The following is a 20,218-nucleotide window of genomic DNA, read 5'->3' on the forward strand; positions in this document are numbered from 1 at the left end:
AAATATCAGAATCAGTTGTAATTCTATGCCAATGGTTTCAGAGAAAACACCAAGTCAGATCTGTCCCCAAATCTTTCTTTCAGGCATTCCACTGGTAACCTCTTTTCAGGACAGTAGTTCCTATCTTAGCAAAAAAGTCTTTCTCTCTCCCCTTGGCCTCTTTCTTACCCATGTTATAATTCCTCTACTAATCCTTCATCCTTCCCATTTCAGTTTCATGTGGCACTATAGAAATGCTCTTAGAAAGTCAACCCACATACACAAATTTTCTCAGAAAGTGAGCAACTGAAGAGAAAGATGACCAGAAATAGCACTGAGCAATATTTATTGGAATGACATTATTTTTAAGTGGTCCAGGAAAATGTTCATATTTATGGAAACTCTTAGGTCTTTATTACTTGGCTTGACCAACTAAGTTTGATAGAATAACCTCTCCGAACAAAATTTATGATGTTTTCTGTTTTCAAGTGTTTCTTGATATTTGTGCCTGGAACTAGAACCAGTGAATCCTCGGTGCACTTAGTCGCTGCCTAAAATTACAAAATACCTAACATGAGGAGAGCAGTGACTGTGGTGAAAATGAGCTTCTTCCTTCAGTAGCAAATTGCGAAATTATACGTACGAAATTTGGGGAAAATAACAGCCTTCATAAAATAGTTTTAAGTGCAAAGAGCAGCAATGCCCTTTCCCTAGGGCTCTGAATTCACTCTTAAGCTTCCTTGGTCTTGACTTTTTTTCCCTTTAGGCATACACTTAGCCATAGGGTCAAGGGTTTCCTTCTAAGCTCTTGAATTGACTGTCAGAGTTTACAGCTGTTCATTAACCTATGGTTTAAACCTTCCATCTTTAATATATTTTGCAGATGATAGAATAATGCGTCTGCACAGCAGTGTGTCCTACTTAACAAACATGCCTGGAGATAGAGTAAGCATAAAGATATTTAAGCAAACTGATATGTGGACAAGTGGGTAAACATTTGACTATGTGATTGTCAAAGCTCATTGCATGTTTTATCAGGAAAGGATCTGTCTCAGCAGCTGACAGGAACTGTCAAAAACATGCTGTATTTTGCATATGATAGCTTAATAATGATCACAGCTTGGTTTGGCTGAAGCTATATCAAAGTTCAGGCCAATCAGACGCATAGCTCATAAATGAAACCTGTCAGGAATCACTGAAAGCAGCAAACTAAGGCCCTCTATTTTTGTTTTTAAAGCTGATTAGTGAATAGTATTATTCACTGTTATTTTTGTTACAAATAACCAGAACCAAAAGCCTTCTCTAAGTATATTAAAAGACGGATCTTATTCCAGGGAAGCGTATAGAAGAAGATTGCCCACAAAGGCTAACAGTGGAGAATAGTAACTCTCTGGTTGTGACTATGCAGCTCAAAGTTTTGTCTCTGGAAGGGCAGGAGGCACTGTGTGATCTGCCTCCTCTCCAGCTACAGCCTTGCAGACCACCTGTCATGAGAACTACCCTGCCTGGTGCGGTGAGAAACCAGCCCCCCATGAACATTCACACTTGTGGGCCCCACGTGCCCTGACGATGGTGACTGACCAGGGATGAACCTGTATTTGCATGTTTGACTTGTGAATGGCAGCAAAGGTTGACTGACTGCAAGGTCATCTTGCAGCCAGGTCAGTGTGCAGTGTGGGTTCAGCCCCTGTACTCACGGTGCTGGCCTTTCCAGTGACACAGGTAAGCCTTGCAATGTCCACCTTAACGGGATGATGAGAATTTATTCTTGCTGTAGCAAACTGGATGCAGAACAGGGTGCAAATCACATCAGTTACATAGCATTAAAGTCAAAATAATGCAACAGCATTACGAGTTGGCTGGGAGCATACCCCTTTGCTGTCACAGAAGCATGTTGTTATCAATCAAGCATTAAGATGGCTGAAGAAGAAAGGATGAAGAGATTGCACAAGGCTACCGTTTTCTGGGATAACTCTGCTTCCAGCTGTTTCTATTATTGTCTAACTATGTGCAGTGATTGCATGTCAGTATTCCTCACTCTACTTTGAACCAGCTAAGGCTGCAGGACACCTCACCTGGCATCAGTCCCAAGCTGCACTGCTGTGGCCTGCTGCTCCATGGGCTCAGTGAACCATTCTTCCACCTTGGACTGAGCAGCATCAAGCCAGAGCAGATATAGGAACATTACCTTGATGTACTTGTCTGTCCCCGTTCCAGTAGGGAAAGTGTCCCTGGAGTTCCCCTCAGACTGGTGATGGTGATATTCCTGCTGAGGTGGCAGCCCCATGCATGCACCCATCAGACTTCAGACCTGTCTGTCAGGGAGTGCAGTGAACACCCTGACGCCATTTCCCCAGTGTAACTGCTGCACGATACCATCCAGATGTGTAAAATTCACATTTGAGAGAGTGAATTAATGTGTTCATGTGTAAAAGCCCCTGACTGCTTGAAAATTCAGATTTTGTGTCCACCTTGAAACAGAAACTCAGTGCTGGTCTAAGGCAGAAATCAGATCTGTTTCCCTCTTATTGTGATCTCTGTTTTTCAAAGATTGAGCATTTGAAACAGATGAATGTAGTTAAGTGTAGATGAATGGTCTTTCATAAATATTCACACTTGTTTTTTCCCCAAGCAACTTTTCACAGATGATTTGAAGCATAACCATAATACTTTGCCTTCATAGTAATCAGGTTTCCATATTTTGTGTGGTTATTGTTCATTTGTTTTTTAGGGTAGGTATTTTCCGTGCAATAATATACATTGATCACAGTGAATTGCAAAAATATGTCTCAGTATTGTTGTTTGATTGTTTGACTTTTGACTGGCTTCTGGTCCTGCTTAGCTGAATTACGGACTGGAGCGGCCTACAGCCCTACGATTCTCCAAGGGTATTTGGCTACCTCTTCAATAACCCTTTCTTTTCATGACTTTTCAAATCAAAACAAATTATGAACTCAGCTCAAGCACTAATCCAGATTCTATTTTATTTTTCCTGAGAAGGGCATAAGCATAAAGAACACTTAATCAGGCATAACAGACAAAAAAGTTATTTATTTTTCTGAATGATTTATAGTCCAGTTTCTTCTTTTGTTGTTGCAGAAAAGAAGGAGGAATTAAAGTAGAGGCTCATTACTCAAAATGGCAACAGTCCCATTAGGGAGGGACAGCAGAAGGAAAACATAGCCATAATTTCACTTATTTTACGAGAGATGAGCTCTTCCATACTTCTCTGAGCAGATGATGGTAAGTTCAATATAAAGAAATACAACACCAGTACAATAAATAAGAAAGAGAAGGATTACTGATATTGTCTCAGGAGCATCATATAGAAATAAATTCACTTTCTGTTACATTCTGATGTGCTACTCACATATGCTGAAGTAGCACACCTGGGAGGGCATAAGGTGAAGAAACTAGAGTTGGAAAGGATGTTTCAGCAGCTCTCACTTTTGTAACAGGAATTTTTTTGGGTCTACCCACACTGCGAGGCAAAGGGCAGGCTTAGGCACACTGAGCCAACTTTCCAGCCATGCTGTTGGCTTCAGCTTGACAATAATATTCCTGCAATATATAGTACCCATTCCATGAGTGAGAGGACCATGCTGTCAGTGCAAAGGACTTCTCTTAGCTGCTTTCTGGCTTTCTGTGGTATTTTCACCCCAGCACAAGCCATACGGGAATGAGTACTCACACACATCTACCTCTTTGTAACTGTCTTTTCTGCCCATGTTGTCCAGAATGGCTCAGGTCACACAAAAACTGCCTAAATAACAGGTTTGATATTCAGAAGAGTTTATTCAAAGGACACCAAGGCTTTTTCAAAGTCTGCTCATATGGTGCATAAATGGACCTATTAAGTACTTACAGATATCTGGTCCTTCCTGTAAATACTCAACACTTGCAACATGTACCCCCAGTGCCTTTTGAAAATTGGTCCCAGTGCAGAAGTGCCTGACACAGAACTGCGGCTTTGCATGGGCTTCCTTTGTTTGTGGCTACTCACTACTTGCAATGTGAGCTACAGTAATCAGAGACTGCCAGAACATTAATAAATTTCCATATTTTCATTAAGCTCACCGATAATTATGTGAAGTGTTAAAAAATGCTTTCTTTGGCTTGTCTGAAAGCTGCTATAATGGGGGAAAGAAAGGCATGAATAAGATGCTTTGTTTCTATTTTCAGTCTGCTAATTTAAAGAAGCAAAAGGGTCTAAACCCCCTTTATGTGATCTTGTTATTGTCTGACAGCAAGGGAAACGTCCTTGGAAGGAACAGTCAATCTGTGTATAAAGACAAAACAGAAGAAATTACAATCCTGATAAATTACTGAAAATAATTATGAAAATTGAGAATGAGAAAAAAACACGGTTATGGTCCAACCAGAGAAAGATGTTTTTAAATTTTATCAACAATGGAGGGAATATAGCAGTATGCAATCAGCTCTTAAACTGACAACTCTGCATGATTCCTTGATGTAATTTGGATGAAGCTGGATAACCTGTGATTTACTAAACTCTCTCCAGTTGGCAAATCTGTTCAGGGTTTCCCAGCATATCAACACAGTCATCCCAGTGTGTGTCAGCTGCAGATTATCCTTTCACTCTGCTCTGAGATGTGAGGAAATGCATGTGCACAGCTGTGGTTGCAAATCAATTTCTGGCCTGTCAGGTAATGAAATCAGCCCCAAACTGCCTGAACTTGGCTTATAACGACTGATGGAAAGAAGTGATCTTTCTGTTTAGTAGTACTTCTTGACTAGAAACAGGCAGTATTAGCAGTACAGGGAAAGCAACAGTTTTAGTGCTGAATGCTGCAATACTACTAGAGTTGATTAACATAAATTGGGAGCTGGTTTATTTCTTTGTAACTAGTTCTGTTGGTCTATTAAGGGAAAAAGAAGTGCAGATAAGCTACAAGTTTGGAATCTAGGAGAAAGAGCCGGGAACCGAATCTGTCTCTGAAGATGGAGGCTAGCCTCTTCAATACCAGGTCATCTTTCCCTGGAAAGAGTGAATTAAGAAATTATAGTGTATGAAAACAAAATAACTGTTTATTACATTTGTGTAGTTCTTAATCACTGCTCTTGATACAGCTGATATCTCTTTAGGAAAGCTGAGGTTAAGGAAATGTCAGTTGCTTTTCAGCCTGCAATGAACAATTTGTGAGGTCATATATTCATTTCCACAGTGAAAAAACTGTGATGTTGCTATTGAAAATTATAATTCTATTATACGACCAAGCAACCATGCGAGTTCCTAAAGCAGAAATGAATGGATTAGATGGTCTTCGAAGGTCCCTTCTGACCCAAACCATTCTATGATTCTGTGAAAAGTCTAGGGCTATGTACTTCGCTTTGGTGTCTGTTAATTCTTCTATCAAAAAAAATCTGCTTAAGAAGAAATATGTGCCTCTAAATTAGCAATAGTCTGGGACCTTTTGATTGATGGATGACCTGGATCTTATGAAACAGGTAACTGATATCTGGTAAGGATCTATGCATGAATTACTTTGCAAAGCAAATTCATTACAAATCCATCATGTTGGTTGAAGGAGGTTTAATTGTTTGGTGATACATTATAAGCAATTGTAAACAATCACCCCCTTCTTATAATAGAGTAATAGGATGCTAGGGAGGGAAGGAAATGTTCCCTTCAGTTTGTTCTTAATATATAAACTGCCATGTCTGGCCCAACAATAATAAAATATATTTACCCTTCAGGTATTTGTGCCTGCGTCCCAAGTCGATTGCTATAGGAGAGTTATGTTAAACAGCGGGATCTCTTCTGCTCCTCTGTTGCTTTCTCCTATTCATTTACATTAAAAGGTCTTAATACTTCCCAGCACTTTTGTCATTCCCCCAGCAGAAGATGGGGATGTTACTACTAGATGAAGTCTCTTTGGTACAAATAAAAAGGGAGAATATGAAGGATATGAAACAGCAACAGGGGGACCAACAGAGACTTTCTCACACTTGCAGCCTCCTCCTTCTCTTGCTTGTGGAGCTTGGCCATTGCCTTCTGGAGAAGCCTGAAGGCCCCATGGGCACACACAAATCTTCACACCACTCTTCAACAGGCTCCCTGTGAATACCTGCAGCATAAACCAAGTGTAATTTCAGTGGTTTGTGTTCAGTCCACTCTTAAAAACCTGGTAACCAAGTTTATCTTTAAAAACAATATCTATGCACATTTCATTTATTTCCTGGTGACTGGTTATTTTCAGTGAAAGTGTCATCTTCAATATTTATCTGAGCTTAAAGCTCTTTTCCTGCAAACACTATAAAAATGAGCTTACATGACATGGTGAATTTGCTATCTTCCACAATAGTTTAGACACTGGTCAAATAGTATCCAATAAAAGGCAATAGGGATAGGACTGAGTCATCTCCATTATGGCATGAGAGCACTTTATTAGCCAAGTGCCAAGTGGCCTTTTAACTTCAGTGGAACTTCTTGTTGGATAAAATGCTGTTACCTAATACGAGCAAGTGTAATAAAATAATTCCCATCATTATTAAGCACATTACTATATCCTATAACCATACAGATTCTTATCTTGCCAAGCCAGTTTTAATGGGGTGAAACATTCAGTTTTAAGGATGCTAAAAGAAAACAAATGCTGAAAGGATCAAATACGTATCTGAACCCAGTCCATGAACACCAGTGGGACTATAGGATACTGGAAGGCTCTGAGCTTGGACCATTATATATTTTGACACTTAAATTGGGATGCAAGATAAATTTTGATACTTATTTGGCATTTATGTTCTGTGGATCTACCTTGTCAAGTGGCTGGTAACACTAAATAGTAATTTTTTTCTTTGGAGAATGCTGTTAAGATTTAAATATTTCACAAGAACACAGCAAATTCTCAAAAGGCTTCATGGATATTATTGCCATATTTTCTTCCTTCTGGTTTTTTCATGATGCTGTTAGATGGTATCATTTACAATTGACAAATTGGAGAAATTTTTGAACTTTGACCTCAAATTGAGATAGCATTTGCTTCTGAAATCTCAGTATATCGTATAGGATGTACATTCTCTCTTTATGGCCACATCTAACACAGAAAACCTATATTTGTATTGAAGTGGTTAACTTACTCCTTTAGCCAGCCCTTAACTATTTACTGGGGCATTTCTGTAAGGAAGGATTCCTTTTGGATGTGGCCATTAGGTCATGCATTAACTATATGAACAGGGAAAGCATGGCATACAGGTAAAAAACTACAAAACAGTGGGTGATCTCTCTCATAACCAAAGCACCGAGTTTCCTCAAACGTGCAATGCAATTTCCAGTGCTGGGTGACACAAAATTCCAAATGTTCCTCACTAATGACTACCGGTAGTTTATGATAGCATTTATGGAAAAATTACCACCATTCATTTTATACTGAGAGGATTATCAGCTTTTGGATTTAGAATAACAAAAACTAATATCATGAAAATTGGGGAGGTGTAGAAACGTTATCTCCTCGTCTGTGTTTATTCAGTGATAACATTGTTTAAACCCCATGATCCTGTCTGCATCTGCCACTGCAGCTGGCCTAGCCAGCTCACCAGTCTTTATTTAGCTGGATATTACAGCAGTAACATTTCATTACAGTTGTACTTGGAAGAAGTCATAGTCCATTGGTTTTATTGAAGCTCACTTCTAGTTTACTTCCATTTCAGGGAAAAGGACAGCTGTTTTAATATGTACTTGGTGGAACACCTAAAGGGTTTTAGTGTTAATTAAGTTGGGAGGAACTGTTTTTAACAAGCACCTTTTTGTAAATGTCAAGCAGCTCAATCATGTTTCATTGTTATTATTCAAGTCAGAAATTAGCCAGTGCAAGCATCGGCAGGCTCAGAGCACCGTGCTGTACTTCGGTGTGCAACTTCTTTGGACACTGAAGAGTTGATTAAAATTGCGGTGCTCCACGGAGGGGAAGGCATATTTGGCTGAGAGCATGTTCCCATCTCCCTCCTCTCTGTCGTCTGAAGATAGAGCTTATGAAAAAGGGTTTGATGTGAAAAAATTGTTTCCCATTTCTAACATTAACTTTAATAGATAGAGGCCATTCAGCTTAAATTTCAGCATGAAATAGAATAAAATGGGCTAACCCCATTCTCTGCTGTTCATGCACTACCTATAGCAGAATCAGTAGGCAGGGATATGACACCACAGAGTATGCGTCCTTGGTTTTTTTGCATGATCATCTAAAGGTTCAAGCTTTAGCACTTCAGCTTATGCACTGTGCAGCTGCACTATTCTAAGCCACAATTAGGTCAGAACGTTAAACAGGTCCAAAACTTCACTGAATGTCTTCAAGCCAGAGCAGCATGGTTTGTCTCAGCAGATATCCTCTTGCAAGACTTGAGCTCATGGGTCAGACAGTCCTAGTGCCCCCTCAGGTGCTACACTGAATCCTCAGAGCTTTAGGGGTGCAAAAGGGGACAGCTACAGTTTTTAAGCATTCAAATGGCTACATGAATCTTTGCTTTTTTTCCTCCCCTGCTTAGCCACCTGATGGTGCTCTTTAAGAACATGTGAGGACAGACTAAGTGCATGAGAAGGCTCGCTGCCCATATTCAATAAAAACTACAGATGTGAATGGGAGTTTTGCCTGAGTAGTAACTGCAGTTTTGACCCTAGGATTTGGTGCATGACCACGCGTTTTTATTGCTTCTGCATAAATGCAGAAAAATGACCACCTTGTCTACTTAATCACATGAAGCACTTAAATCTGTCATCTCCTCCTGCATGTTCAACGAAAGAAAAAAAATCACATTCAGCCATGACTGCATGAAATTACTCTGCAAAGCAGCTGTATAGACTTGCTTTGGTGCTGCTCATGTTGGAATATTTTTATCACTCAAATTCCTGTTTTACGACTGAGACCTTCAAATCTGTTCTCATCTTACTGGAAAAGATGAATCAAGTATCTGTGTTGCATCAAATCACCTGAACACAACTTCATGTGTCTCTAATTGCTGATTTGCACTGTATTTCCACAGCATTAGGTGGTCAAGCCTTGCTGTTGTAAAGTCGTGTAGCCACAGAACTTCACCTTTTCCAGCTGCTTAGAGTCTGACCCTAGTGACAATGACAAAAGGGACAGTACATGTCTTTTTTACTCTGTTTGCAATACTGTATCATTTATTTGATAATTTAGTTATTTAGTGGCTGAAATAATGGTTATTTTTAGTATAGTCTCAATTTAGCATTACCAAAATGAGCTAATTCAAGACCTTAAATATTATAAAGAACAGGATGCCTTTTGGCAGAATTTGAGATAATTAATTTCCTACTGTAATTTCATCATTTCATCCTCTATGTATTTATAAACTACATCTCCAAACCCAGCTAGCTACTTTGAATGAATCACACACATGTGCAAACATCTGTTTATGTTTATGGTCCAATGGCTTCTACTTACTGGGCTTGGAAACCTCCGCTCAGGTCTCAGCTGTGTAATATTCATTTGCCAGGGTTGCAGGATAGAATTAAGTAGGAGGGTGACTATGTGAAAGTGTAAGTGACTCTTTGTGCTTGAGCGCTCCATGGGCAAGCAGAAAGAGGGGCACTGTTAAACAATTCTCTTTCCCTGCCTCAGAGCCACAGCTGGACATACTCCTCTTTCAGCTCATTCCAGACAAGCCTGCATTACAGCCTTTCATGCACCAATAGATACTAGCTGGAAATATTTTATTTAACACATATTTTCCAGCTCTGAACAAAAAAAAAAAAAAAAAAGAGAGATATGCATTAAGTTCCTATACCAAGCAGAACAGCTTCTCAATATGATTACCCTTTCCCATTGACAGAGGATTTCTGAACATAACAAACCATGCTGTTCTTTTTTGCCTGCAGAATTTACTTTATTTCTGGAGCTTTCAAGGGATTTCAAAGCATTGAGCAGGACAGATAAATAAGACTAAATAAGACTATAAATGATAATATATACAAGTAACCGCATTGTCAGTTTAGTTGAACATAGATCTAGGACAGGCCACGTACTTCTGCAAAACCCAAATTCATGTAGACATGTAAGACAAGCTTTTCTTGAGTGAACTGGAAATAAATGTAACCACCTATTCCTAAAATATTGTCTATTTTCAGGTAGGTAGCTGAACTGCAAATGTATTAGGAGTACATATGAAGTAGAGAAAGGTTACAGTATGAGCTATAAAGCTGAACAAGCATCCTTTGTCAGTGCATCATGAGCACACGGTGCTATTGCTCATGTGTTACAATATGACCTTGGTCTTACACCGTAATTTTTTATTATCTTATAGAGTGATATAAAGCTTACCCAGCTTTTTGAACACAGTCCATCAAATAACCACCTCTGTCTTCTCTTCACATTAAAATCTACAGTGATTAATTTCACTTGTAATGAAGTTTTATAAGAAGCTTGAAAACAGAACTGGTTTATCACCTGGGTTATCAAATCTTTGTTAGTGTCACTGGAGGAGTTTCAGAAAATAAATCTCTGAGAAACAGATAAACTAATCATAATAATCTAAGATCAAGCAGGGATCCACAGCCTAGGACAAATAAAGTCATCTTGCAAATAAAGACAGAAGACTATTATAAATATCACTTAGTTTGTTTGAAAAGCTAATACCAGGGATTGACAACTCCATTTTGGTTTGAAATAAGCAATAATCTAAAACTTCAAGCAAAGCAGTACTAGTCTTCACTGATGGCCTAGTGAACAAACCAAAAAACAACTTAGCAGGTGTCCTGTCCTGACAGCTTCTAAGAAAAAGATGTAAGATAAGACTGTAATGAAAGGATTAACCACTGAGTGAGGAAGTCTTGTGGAAATAGCTCTTCTGTCCTTCAGAATCTGTTAATTTTACTTCTTAATCTAAAAGAGCTATCAGAACCATTTATATCTGGATCAACCTCTTCTCGTGAAGCAAAAGGACTGCATGATTTTGACAGAAACCCAGGCCTCAGGATAGCTCAGGATTAAATCTTGAATATTTACTCTGACTTCTTGCAGGATAATTTTGTGTTGGTCTTCATGGAAATACAAACCTTCTTGCATCCTGCTCTCCCCTGCGCGCATCACGTCCTCCCTCCCTCTCTGCTGGGTTGACACCATGCAAACCATGTAATCTTCAGCCTGATGAGTGAAGAAGAGAAAGAAAACACTGTCTAATGCTTACTTTCTTCTTACTATTTCTTCCTAAAGTATGGGTATCATCACCAACAGGGGCAATAGGCTGGTCTACATGGGCATTTTTTATGACCTATCAATATCCTTTTTGAAATGCTGGCCCACATTCAGTTTTCTTCTTTTGCACTTAGACAAAAGTCAGCATGTTGACAGTGAAACTGCAAGTTGTCTACTGCTGGCTCTTTGCCAGCCTTTTATCTGGATCTTGCTTCTGGTCCCTAAACCTCAACAGTGTGGAATGAGGTGAAAATTCATGGAATCACAGCATGGTTGAGGTTGGAAGGCATCTCTGGATGTCATCCAGTCCAACTGCCCTGCTTAAGGGTCACTTAGAGCAGGCTGCCCAGGACTGTGTTCAGACAGCTTTTGAATAAATCCCAGGTGGGAGACTCTACAACCTCTCTGGGCAACCTGTGCCAGTGCTTGGTCACTCTCACAGTAAAAAGAAGTTTCTTGATCTTCAGAGGGAACCCCCTGTGTTTCAGATTGTGCCCATTGCCTCTGGTCCTGCTGCTGGGCATCACTAAAAAGAGCCTGGCTCCCTCCTCTTTGCACCTTCCCTTCAGATATTTATGTACATTAATAAGATCCCCCACTCAGCATTCTCTTCTCTAGGCTAAACAGGCCCAGCTCTCTCAGCCTTTAAGGAACCTCTTAAAATTAAGGAACCTCTGCAGCAGGCAAAGGAACCAGTAGGTTTAAAAAGCCATCATCAAAGGACTATATCTTCTGTAATCTAGTAATTGCATTGACTTCTCCAAATTGGGTGAGAGAAAAAGATGCGTTGCTGGAGTTTTACAATCTGACTCCTTGGATTTGGATATGAGGCTTCAGTTTTCAGCTAGATGTACATGAGACATTTGAATAAGAAGAAAATTGTCTTGTCTAGAACCACGGAGAATGTGAATATAGACCCAGAAACTAATAAAATGACACCTAAATTTTAAGACTTAATTATGGCTTTGTTACAGACTCCTCTCAGATTTATTGCTAGTGATTTATAAGAGCAGCTGTGTACTGAAACATGAAGAAAAATGGTAAAACTTGTTAATTTATTGCCAGAGACTAGTCAGTGGGAAGTAAATAAACTCTTTTCTTTCTGTATTAGCAGTGGATAAGCTCCTCGTATTTGTGTTCATCTTTGACTATACCTCTAGCTGGTACATTTTTTTAAAAGGGCACTTTTCCTCATTCCCTTGCAGCTCAGCTCCCAGCCTGGCTAATTCTGTGTGCACAGCACAGCAAAGGACGGAGAGCATCCAAATACCTCAGCCACCTCCAGCTGCCAGGGGAATTTGAGGTAAGCCGAATGTGATTTGCACACTGGAAGTTGGCCAGCCCACCAGGACTATTATCTCCAGTTTTGCAAAAAGAACTATGGGAATGTTAATTAACACAAGTGCCCAAGACCTTGGTTTTATGTGTCTTTTGGAGGAAGGACACAGAGCTGGAGAGAGGTGCAGAATGTCTAATGAACACAGAGGGCGGTTAAGTTGTTGGCTTTTGGCTGGGGTGGTCGTGTTGTTCACAGAGGCATATGACACGTTTCAATGATGGGAAGAGAAGGGAGAAATTACTCAGAGTCATGACCACCTCATTTTATAGCTGATTAGCTAGATGATGACTTACCTGCAAGAGTGAAAACAAGTAGCTTGAGTAGGAGTAGTTTAGACAAGTATCTGAGCCTAGGCCATTACTCCAAAATACGGCACCTATATACATGGGGTATGCACCAGAAAGGCAGTTTTGGCTGTACCTCTGTGAAGGTTCCCAGCACGAACCTGGTGCCCAAAACCCTAAAACCCATTTTATTCTCTGAGCTGCTTCCAGTCTTTTAAAGAAAAATACAGATATACATTACAAAGCTGTCTGACAGACTTGAATTTTGACCTCTGTCTCATTGTTTCTGCTAGCTTACCACCAAACTAATTTTAGACTGGAAATCCACATTTTCCTTTTTATGTACTCAGCACTGGTGAGGCTACACCTCCAGTACTGTGTTCAGTTTTGGGCCCCTCACTACAAGAAGGACATCGAGGTGCTGGAGAGGGTCCAGAGAAGGGCAACGAAGTTGGTGGAGGGTCTAGAGAACAAGTCTTATGAGGGGTGGCTGAGGGAGCTGGGGTTGTTTAGTCTGGAGAAGAGGAGGCTGAGGGGAGACCTTATCGCTCTATACAACTACCTGAAAGGAGGTTGTAGGGAGGCAGGGGTCAGACTCTTCTCCCTAGTAACAAGTGACAGGATGAGAGGAAACGGCCTCAAGCTGTGCCAGGGGAAGTTTGGGTTTGATATTAGGAAAAACTTCTTCACCGAAAGAGTTGTCAAACATTGGAACAGGCTGCCCAGGGAGGTGGTTGAGTCTCCATCCTTGGAGGTATTTAAAAGAAGGGTAGATGTGGTGCTTGAGGGTATGGTTTGATGGTGGACTTGGCAGCGATAGGTTAGCGGTTGAACTTGATGATCTTAAGGGTCTTTTCCAACCTTAATGATTCTATGAATCTATGATTCTATGATTCTCTGTATGCAAAAGCCAGAGTGTGGTTGTGCTGCAGTACAGAATTCAGGCAGACTTTAAGCACTGTCAAGAACTAAGGAAATAGAAGATAACTCAAAAGAAAGATATGCTCATAAATGAGCTCTCTTGCATATATATGAGTGAGCTACATTCCTGTCCATGACAAGAAAGGACAGTACCAATACATAGGTTTATCGTTGGAGGATGGACATGTAGATTAAGCCGCTAGAGGGAGATGTAATATGCATTTGGCTGGAGTTAGAAGGGAGTGCTTTATGCTATAAATTCCCTTACAGCAGTTATAGATAGTGTAGTATCAGTGGTCTTTAAGTCAAATGAGCAGGGCTTTTAATTTTTTTCGCTAACATGTAAAAATTATACATATATAACAAAAAGAAAAGAATCATATATAACATACAGAGGCATAACTGACTTTAACAATGTTTTTGAGCCCATGTTCATGCTAGAATATGTTCACATATATGCATGGCAGTTGCTACATGGTTCTTGTGCTACAAATAGCTTCATGAGCACAGTTCATAGCTTCCACTCTGGGTCTTTGTGGGGTGACCAGCAGCGGGGCTATGATGATACTGTGGCTCCTGGGTAACGCAAATTCCTAAGAACAAAACGATGAAATATTGACATCCATGGCTTGGGCCATGCTGCCAGTTCTCTCCGTGCCAAAAGCCACCTTGATAATGAGATTCTGGACTTCTTGAGAACCTGTGTGAGTCATGATGGAAGCTGACCTTCCTCTCAGCTTTCTAGGGCATGTGACAGGTGTCTTATAGCTCTTGGACATATACTTTGTTAAATGGCTTACAGGCTAGGAAGATTACCCCCTAATTTGAGGCATGGTGACAGATCTTTAATGGGCAAATATCAAGCAGACATGAATTGCAATCATTTTGAGGGACAGGATTAGAATTTAAAACCTGCTTGACAAATGGGTGAAATGAGCTGAGAAAAACTGGATGTAGTTCAATGAAAACAGAGAAAAGTGAACGTTTCTAAGTGGAGATAATGAACTGTACAAACACCGGATGCAAAACGTCTGCTGGGCATCAGCCCTATGAAACAGGATCTGGAGGTTACCAAGGTTCACAAACTGAACTTGAATCAACATTGTCACATGACTGCAAAAAATAAATATTATAGTGGGCTGTGTAAATAGGAGAGTTGCACATAAAAGTCACATGAAGTAATTCTTCCATGCGGCTATGCAAAGACAGTGCTTCTCACCTGATATCCATGGCACTGTACTTTAAAAAAGAGTGGACCAATGAAAGGGTGTCAAAAGGAGAGCCACAATAATGTTCAACATTCTAGAGAATGGGTCCTTTTTGGAAGAACTCGGAGCTTCAACTAGAAAAGACAAAGATACCAAGGATGTGAAAAGTTGCTACAAAGAGAGAAGGAATCATTCTCTTTGTCCTCTATGGCTTGGACATATGAGATATGTCCCAACTTCAGATATTGCCCAACTTGCAGGAAAGAAGATGTAGGGTAAATATCAGGAAAAAGCTGTAGGTGATAAATAGCTGGGCAACAGAAGAGATTTCCATGAAAGGTGGTGAAAATTCCATCATTTTCAAGAACAAGGTAAACAAAACAAGTGATTTGATCCTGCTTTGGCGGTAGAGAAACAGAATAGACAGTCTCAAACAGGACATTCCAGCCCTACTTCTTGACAGTATGATGTACCTTCTTGAAGAAAAATGGGCTTCAGCAAATATTTGTTTCTATTAGAGCTACTTAAAAATGTAGTAGCATAAAATTAGAATTAATTTTGTTGTATATAATCAAATCCTCCTGATTATCAGATACTTAAAAATAACAAATAATATTCCAGAAAAAAAAAAAAGGTAGAATTGGGAATTATTCAGATTAGTCTAGAGACTAGACTACTGAAGGTGTATAGGGATCAACCTTGTTCTGGCAGGCAGACAAACCACAGAAGTTTATAAATACTTACTTATCTAAATTCTACAACAAGGTGATCGCAGCACATTTCCTTCTCAAGTAAAAGTAATGGCTTTTTGTTTGTTTTTTTGTGTGTCTGATTTGAATTTAAAGCACAAACATCCTGGCACTGCTGCACCCTGGATCTGCCATACATGCTCCAAGAATAAAAGCTCCACGCCTCCCTTGTTTACACCCCTTCCTGGCAAACTCCCAAATGCCTTGAGTCCAATCCAAAAACACTTCAAACAGAAACCATACGGCTGTGGGGGGAATATTTTTTCCTTAACCAAACATTTCTACAGTACAATTAAATAAACATTTTTTAAAGTTTGCTATTAAATTTTATTAGCATCCTACTGAGTAATACAGCCAGTTGGACTGCTCTAAGTGGCAAACAAACAAATAGTGTATTGAAACAAACAGAAAACCCAACAGGATATATTCCGGGAAGGATGGTTCTGAGTGGGGCAGGCATCATTGGTAGAGCTGCAATGCTCCCAGCTGCTACGTCCCACCACGTACTCTTCATGTTCTGAGGCCTTTTGTGCTTCCTTTTTTAAAAATAATTATTCGCTGTGCTTGTGATTAATGAATATCTTCATTTGGGGATGTCAGTATTTGTGGTGCCTTTATATCCAGCACAGAGAGATTTGTTTAATGAATTACAATTACATGTTATTCCATTGTCTCCAGGAATGAAAGGCAGAAAAAACATTGTTTGGATTTTTTTTTTTTTCCTCTTTCAGATTAGTAATGGAATCCAAAAAAGTAGACCCAGACAACTTCACTCTAGTGGAAGCCAGTTTAACATTGTTATTCATTCCATTCAGCCTCCTGGAAGGATTAAAAGGTCATTTGTTTTATGTTACAAACCTCTCCCCAATTTATGTACAGCTGACACGTTGGCCGCCTTGCAAGGAGGCAGCTGGGGACGGGGGACGGGTGTGAGCACCATGCAACGGCCCTATCAGGTCTGCAGAGCTCAGGGAGCCCCTGCACAGCTGGTGCTTGGGTCCCTCCTACCCAATCTCTTTCCCCTGATGGAGCCCGGGGGCCAGGTCCGATTGTATGGCTTTGGGTGAGACTGAACCGCAAACCCCACCACCTCAGGGGATGAAGAAGTTCCCCATGCTTCAGCTCAGTATCATGGAGGGAATGTTCCCTGGGAGGCTGGTCTGTCCTCTCCTGGCAGCCACAGCTGCAGATTTGACTCCAGAAACTGGCTGCGCCTGGATGGGAGCATGACCTCATGCAAGCGCAAATGTGGGCACCAGGACAGCCATTGCTTTTGCAGTGTTTCTTCTGTTTGGGCCTCACTTCAGCAAGACTGGAAGTTTGCCCATGACTGTGGGGTTTTGGCTGCCTCAGACAGATACCATCCACTCAAAAAGAAAGGACAATTAAAGAAGAAAGCAAACATGCTTTTTTCCTAAAAGCATCTTCATTTCCTTAGCGTGAATATTGATTGACTGGCAGTAGAAATTAAAAGAAAACAAGAAAAACCTCCAGAACTCAGATTTTAATAAAATCATTCTTTTCTTTTAGAGAGAGAAGTTTCCTCCCCTACCCCCCTCTTTTTCTTTTTTGTCAGATACACTGCCAGACAGCTGCCAGCCGTAGAACTACACTAAGACAAGCCAACTGCTTTTCAGATCTTTGGAAATGAATGTTGGAGGTACTTTGTTATGCTTAGCTGATTTATCTGGGCACAAAAGGAGCGCAGGCACTCTGATGTAGATTGAACAGACATTTTGGTGGTTGAGATAATTTCAATAGTGCAGTCTTGGGATTCATTACTTAGAGTTATCCATCAATTTGATGAGCCCAGAACTATGAAAAACAAATAATCCACAGTCTGAATGAATTTCTAAAAAGAAATAAAATTAAAAGAAAATAAACAAAACCAAACAAGAAAGAAATGGAAAGGGAAGGACACAAGCACCTGCATTAGTTGTGTTTTAAATTCAGCCTAAGGATTCTACTTAAGGTAATGGTTTGAAGCCCAGCATTTCACAAAGTAATTTTCTCAGGCACTGTACTGACTGCATCATGGCAGAACAATCTCATCGAGGTATGAGAACAGCGAAACTATTCAGTGCTGGGCTTTCCTGAATTACAATGAGGTGCAGAGCAGGAGCCCTGCTGTTTCAGAGAAGAGAGCAGGTCACTCTCCCAACCAGGGGACAACTGCAGTATCCCACGCTAAACCAAGCTTTTGTATCTCTAAGAGTTATCTACTTCCCAGGGGACTCCTAATTGCCATTGCCATCAAACTCCTTGTCACCTGCAATTTCAATCACTCTCCTAAAGGTTTTTCTACCTGGGTTTTCCCTTCAGTGCTACTTTCCCGTCTCCAAACAAGCCTTGGATATCTGTCATGCCAAATGCTTAAGCAGTCGTTCCAGGATGGCCGGGGAGCGGCAAACTCTTTGATTATAGATGGCCTGTTGTATGTTAGATTAGGTATCTGCTCCACTGTGAAGCTAAATGATACAATGCAGGGGCTGAATAACTCCTTTCAGTCATGGTCTGGGGTTGCTGTAATCCTTTTTATTTTTCTTAAACCGTGACTAGCCATGTGTTTTCTGTTACGAGTAAATGCAAATCAATCTGTGTGATGTGGATGTTAGGGAATCGTACAATTTTCTTTAATTCATATTATATTAGCTTTCATGCACAGGACAACATGTGCACATGAAACTTTTGCTGAGGAGAAAGGCGGGGGAAGGGAAGGCAGCAGTTGTGCATGCTGTAATTGCTCCCATCCAATATTACCACATGCAATGCATTCGATATGACTGTAGCTCCACAGTAGCATGACATTTTAAGCAATGTCAGCATGTGCTTTGGAACTGGCAGTCCCCCACATCCCTCCCAATTCTGCCTTTCCCCGCACAGAGCTCATCCACTTTACAGATGGCATTGCTTACCAGCGGCTGCAACAGCTATGTAATGAACACACCATCCCAGGGATGAGTTGATGAGCTCTTGGTCTAAATTTCAGTCAACAGCTCCAACCTGAGTTGATACATGATTAGCTACCAAACCCACACCCAGCAAGAGCTGCTCTGACTCTAGGAATGCTCCCCAGGAAGCCTACGGGCACGGGAAGTGTAGTGGGAAGTGTTCTTGGCAGTGCTGAGAGAGACAACAGTCAAAGATGCCCTTCTTAAAGGAATGAATTTTTAATAATGTCATGGAACAGCTGTTATTTGGACATTAAGACCACCATTTCAATTTTTTTGAACTTTGTAATGAAACAGTAAAAAGACAAGCTAGACACTCATTGGGGTAAGGTGCTGTAGCTCCAGTGGTCTGGATAGAGCTGGGCAAATTTGTTCTATCCAAGGACATGGTCTTAGAAATGTTGCATTTTGTGCTTCTCTTTGGCAAAGCCTGGCACCAGGACCAATAAGCAATGCAGCATTTTAAAGCAGTAGCATGTTCATACTGTGCTTCTAATTCCTTTCAGGAAGTGTGGTTTTTATTTGAAAGCCTATATCAAATAGGGGAAAAAAGGGGGGAAAAAAGGGGGAGAAAAGCAGTCTGGACTAATAAATAAACATGGGGTAACATCTGTGCCTAGGCTTACTTTGCTTTGTGAGGGGGAGCACTCACACATGTTGCTGCAATTAGGTCGGAATCGTGCAGAGGTGTGATAACCTGCAGTTGTGTGAACGGCACTCGGATACCCAGGAGGTCTCCTCCCAACCAGCGTTCCTCTGCTTATCTTGTTAACTTCAGAGCAAATAAATATTTTGTCCCGCTAGTGTCCTCTATTAGGTGGATAGTGAAGTTTATGCATAAAATTCTTAACCCACCACCAAAATGTCTCTTGTTTTCTGCCGTGTTTTAAGATGTCTGTGATTCAGAGATTCCCTCCCTAATGCTGTCCTGACTTGGTACGTCTCTACATATTGGAATAAAGATGATTAGTGTAACTTACAGAGACTTAGTAGGGCTTTGTTCATCTTTGAGTCACCACTGAATTTGGTCCAAGGATACTGCAGTTTTGCACTGTAAGCAAAAGAATCCACCAACTAAAAGTAATCAAAATACTGAGCTCATATTTATTTAATATAGTGATAGTTCTCAAGAGAGGATTTTATTTCCAAGAGCTGAGATACAGGAAGATACCAACAGTTTTACTGTAGCCATCACATGGATCAAGGATATCTTTGGGCTGACAGGGGTATAAAACGAAGGTTGAGACTTAAAGATTTAAAGATAAAGGGAGAAGAACTAGAGCATAACGTGATGGAAAGATGATCTATTAAACAGAGCAGTGGACTTGTATAAAACTGTCACTTCTTTAGGAGAAGGATAGTGCACATGGCTGAACAAAACCTGCAACCCTCTGAACAATGCCTATACCCAATAAGGTCAACATTAATGAACAAATAGTCTTCCAGTGATGCAGGAAATAAATATCTCATGCTTTCGTCCAAGGTGGAAGGCCTCAGCTCCTCACTATTAACCACCTCTCTGGCAGGCTGTGCTCCTTTGTTTACTTAGCTCTCTCCTGTGAATCCCAAGCACGAAGTGGTTCAATATTGCCCTATCCAGTGAGTAATCCAGCGTAAAG

Source organism: Phalacrocorax carbo, chromosome 9 (genome assembly GCF_963921805.1).
Source record: "Phalacrocorax carbo chromosome 9, bPhaCar2.1, whole genome shotgun sequence".
NCBI classification, from domain to species: domain Eukaryota; kingdom Metazoa; phylum Chordata; class Aves; order Suliformes; family Phalacrocoracidae; genus Phalacrocorax; species Phalacrocorax carbo.